This window comes from Oratosquilla oratoria, chromosome 23 (genome assembly GCF_046742065.1).
Source record: "Oratosquilla oratoria isolate Oo_2021 chromosome 23, ASM4674206v1, whole genome shotgun sequence".
Taxonomy (NCBI): domain Eukaryota; kingdom Metazoa; phylum Arthropoda; class Malacostraca; order Stomatopoda; family Squillidae; genus Oratosquilla; species Oratosquilla oratoria.
In genome coordinates this window covers 5,462,341-5,467,340 of record NC_134799.1, presented here as the reverse complement: position 1 = coordinate 5,467,340, position 5,000 = coordinate 5,462,341, and the positions used below count along the sequence as shown (strand labels likewise).

At 40.1% G+C, this 5,000-nt stretch overlaps 1 protein-coding gene across 2 annotated transcripts in view; it reads left to right on the top strand.

Moving 5' to 3' along the window:
- LOC143037913 (ecdysone-induced protein 78C-like) overlaps positions 1 to 5,000 on the top strand; it is a 416,501-nt gene that overhangs the window by 261,866 nt on the left and 149,635 nt on the right. The gene's annotated exons all lie outside the window — the stretch shown is intronic.

Here is a 5,000-nt window from a genome sequence, read left to right as displayed (position 1 = left end):
ATCTTTTTTTTTTTTTTTTTTTTTTTTTTTTTATCTCTTGGATTCTTGTGATGACTTTTTCTTGTTATATTTCCCTGACCTTGAAACATCCCTATATGTTTTGTTGATGTTAAGATCAAGGATAAGCTCTGTAATGGCGTAAGGGTTAACCTTAATATTTTTTATTTATTTATTTAATTTTTGTCAAAACAAATGATAGACGGATATCATTCCGCAATTCACTCCAGTCATCAGCCATTTCGAGTCCAATGCTGAACGAAAGCCTCCTTCATAATATAACATAACCCGCACAACTGTGTCAACATTTGCCACGTTACTCCAGCGAAATTCTCTCTCTCTCTCTCTCTCTCTCTCTCTCTCTCTCTCTCTCTCTCTCTCTCCTTTTTCTGCTTGGCCTCCTTCTTTTGCGCTTTCCAGCAAGCAGCATCAAAACAGCAACACATTTGTTCCACCTGAGATCCACTTTCTTCGCTTCCACTTTACCACTTCCGCAACCTCTTTCACTCCAGTTTGCCTTCTTCCTTTTTCACAGTTTTATTTTCAACATTGATCTCTTCATTGCCCTCCCTTCACTCCTCCTTCGCTCTGTCTCCATCGCCTTCGTCGAGTTTCATTTCCTTAGATCGTAGCCGGAGGTATTTACTGATTGTCAAATGTGTTTCAGACAAACACGGTGCTTCTAATGATGTTTCTAATCAAACACGTCACAGTTAACTGTGATAAAGTATTTTTATTTCGTTAACATAATCCGTAGACGATTTTAACATTTGGTGTAACTTCTTCAACAGAATCGCAGTCGATTATTGGACCTTTACCTTGAATTTTAAAATTAAACATAAATTTGCTCAGACGGTAGGACAAAGCCGATTTTTTTTTTCTTTTATGAAGAGCATTGACGCCCTTAACCTAATACAGTTACCTGACATTCGCCAAAGCCTATGTATCTATTTATCTATCTATCGATCTATCTATCTATCTATCTATCGATCTATCTATCTATCTGTATACCAGAAGCTTCTTTCCCCTTGTAAGGGAGCCAGCCCGCCACTTTTTTTTTTCTTTCTTTCTTTCTTTTTATCTCGGCTCCTCAAGACAAAATTCACAAAACTCTGAAGTCATCAGGGGGTCATGTGGCATTGGCCAAACCCAAATGTCCTTAGTCACCATATTAACAGGGTTAGCCCCTAGGATGCAAAGTCATCCTTTATACATTCTATTCTAACTAACTAACGTTAGGTTCTGATCGTCCCAAACCGCTAGTAGACAAGTTAGGGATTAAATTAACCGAATAAAGTTAAGATGATTAGTCGCGGTTGTAGGATTAAACTGTACAGTATGTTTTTAACGTGTGTGAGATTTAATAGATAAATAAATAAATAAATAAATTTGATAATAGGAGGTGCCCTAAGAAATCTTTGTTCGAAGATTTTTCGAACTAAGGGGGAGATGGTTGGCGGCACACTAGGCATTTCTCACTAGCATGCTATTTGCTTTTGCTACTTCGTTTGAGTAAAGACGACTTCTGTTACGATATATATATATATATATATATATATATATATTTCAAATTTCTAAATGTCTAATTACTCTTGCGTCGTATAGTGAGACGTTCAATGACGAACTAAAAAAAAGTTAAACCTAGAGTACGAATTTTGGACACGGAAGTCTATTGTAACCGAAATCGTTTCTGCTCTAACGAAGCAGCAAAAGCAAGTAGCATGTTAGCCTAGTGTGCCACCACTGTAAGAATAACCCCCATGGGCTTATGTTTTATAAGAGACGTATTACGTAGAAATTAATCAATGTAGTCGAAGACTAAACTTCACTCCCTCATCCCGAAATATAAATGATTCGCCAAAAGAAGAACATAAGGGGGAAAGGGAAAGGGGGAGAGAGATCTAGGAGGACGGGGGGGGGGGTTTGAGGACGGGGGGGGGAGGTGCCCCTTGCTTCTACTTCCACACCGAATGTCCTCGCTTGGAATCACAATTCACATTTTTGTATTTCTTCATCTGGATCAATTGTAGAATTCCCTCCCCCCATCCACCCCCCCACCCCCCGCGCTTGAGATGGAGATTGTAGATTTGAGTTTTGCTGTAGTGGACATTCTACAGTTGATTATGGCTCGTGATACATGACCCGACCTGACGTGACCTAATCTAATTTAACCTAACCTAATCTGACCTAACCTAACATCCAAAGGTTGATTATTATAGCTCGTGATACATAACCTAACCTAAACTGACCTAACCTAACATTCTACAATTGATTATGGCTCGTGATATGTAACCTAACCTGACCTGATCTAACCTAACCTAACCTGACCTAACCAAATCTAACCAAGCCTAACCTAATCTAACCTAACCTAGTCTATGTTAGGGTGGAAATTCTACATTTGGTCAGTATAGGGAGAATTCTATAAATGAGTGTAGTTGGGGGTGGAAATTCTACAGTTGATCAGTGTGGGGGGGAGAATTCTACAGTTGACCTCTTTATCCTAATTCTAATATCTTTATCTAATGTCCATATCTAATAGTTTTTATCTTAATATCCTTTTCTTAACTGCAACGTAATTACTTCTTGGGTGAATGAAAATCATTTGGTGTCCAGAAACAGAGGGGCATCCCCGCCACTTTTTCTGCTTCCAAGTTTAGCACGGAACGTAAAATGCGTAAGCTTCGCACACACACACACACACACACACACACACACACACACACACACACACACACACACACACACATACATATATATATATATATATATATATATATATATATATATACATATATATATATATATATATATATATATATTATATATATATGTAGGTATGTATCTGTGCATAAATCAAAGCCAGTAAAAGTGGCGTGGATGCCCTTCTGTTTCTGGACATCTTAACAGTGATCAGACGTTTTACCTTACTGGGGGTGACGATCTCTTCAATACGATGGTTTTATTCATAAAATTGATTGTAACCTGCGCCAGACTATTTAATTAACGTTGAAGTGGCCTCTTAACTGATTCGGGTTGCTTGGCGTTAACCGGGATAGGGTTGTTAAGTGTCTCAAATTGGGTTATTGAACACTGGAATGGGTTATTCCAGGTTGTTAGCGTACGGATCGCAGTGCATGTGGACCCTAACCTGTATGGAATCGTTTGGCATTTACCAGAATTAAATATTCAAGTGTTCTGCACGATGAATGGTCCCGAGCTGGAATGTTGTCGCAAAAGGTCGAGACCCCGCTGGTCCCATCTGTAGCCAGAACAAAATAGACAAAGATCTTTTTCCTTTTTACGTCATTTCTTGGTCACCGTGTATAATATTGTCACCCGGAAATTCTTCTCTTACGTTAAGTTCGACAAACTCTTCATTTATGATTCGTGCAACGCAGGACGGGATGTGTACATAGAGTAACAATTTGCAATTAATTGCAGCTTTCATGTCATTCACTTGCACGGCCATTAGCTAAGTGTTTCTCTCTGGCACGGCAAGTAATATCAACAGAGTTCCGTGTGGCTCTGTCCAGAATTACCTTGTGTTACCCTCCGGCCTGGATGTGGACAGATGTCAAGTGACTTCCTGGAAGGCCCCTTTTTTTTTTTTTTTTTTTTTTTTTTGTGTGTGTGTGTGTGTGTGTGTGTGTGTGTGTGTGTGTGTGTGTGTGTGTGTGTGTGTTTTAGAGTTTTCAAAGGAAGCATTAAAATATTCAAAAAGTAATAACCATGAAAGATAGTGCCATATTTCTACCCTGATGTTACCGAGTTATAATATATAGATATAATATCTAGCAGTTTCACTAGAAATGGGTCACCGGTTGATTTGGTGTTGAGCACTAGAGATCAAAGCCAAACCTTTTGAGCAATTGGACTACTTCTGGTTTGGATCACACACATACACATTTCGTGACGTCATGACTTACCATCTCATAGGTGATATGCAAGTCCAAGAAATATGTATTACAGTGTTTCACTCTGTTCATTCCCTTGTTTGTACTTATTTACTCGTAAAGAAACATCCTATGAATAAAATGTCCAGATAAAAGCACGCGCACTTTCTCCCAAAGTTGACATTCTCCTGGATGCTCGCTGGCCGAGCGAGTTAGAGCGTCGCTACTTGCGGCGGAGGTTGAAGTGACGGCAGTTCGAACCCTGCCACCAGCAGGTTGGACCAAGGGCATGGTTTATCAAATTCCACTCTACAAAGTCCTTTGTAAGGGGTACCGTCCTAGCCTCCTTATGTGGGGAAGTTCGCGATGTTAAGACGAATGGATGTTCCCTTGCACTTCAGCTTAATATATCGCTGGTATTCACACGCTGTTCACGTCACTGGCTGGGTTCGAGCCCCCTTCCAACCAGGAAGCTGGAACCGCGCCATCGTTTTTCATTTGCTATTGTTCTTTCCCCTATTTCACTAAAATGTTGATTATTCCAGACAATAGACGGAATCACAATTGCATCTATGAATATTAAGCACTGAGTGTCATCAGCGTTAAACATACAAAAACCTGTTTTAACCGGAATGAGCTCTACCCGAACGTTTTGATGAACACTTGTTCATAAATGGGCTTTGTTACGCACACTCACTCACATAAGCTCTATTCGTGGCTCTGAATTAATTCATGTTGTAGTACAATTTAGTACAATAGCTCTCCTCTCGTTACACGAGGAAATGACTTTGTCTTACGCATAAGACATCTGGGCTCTGGAAGGGTTACTGGATACCCGGAAGTAACCCGGATACTAATTGTTTTTGTGGTTGTTGACCCTTTGGCTTCCGGAGGAGTCCCTCAGCTGAATAGAGTTCCCTGACGCCAGCCGGAACGAAGAGTGAGGTCAGCGAGACAGTGGCATCGAGACGTCTTGTTGGTTAGTCAGAAGCTCCCAAACCAACTTCTTTTTATCGGCTACTTCGTCGTCGTCGTCGTCTTTTTCGCAGCTATCGTCGTCTTCGTCATCGTTATTGATCTTCTTCTTCTTTTTCTTCTTCTTCTTTGCTT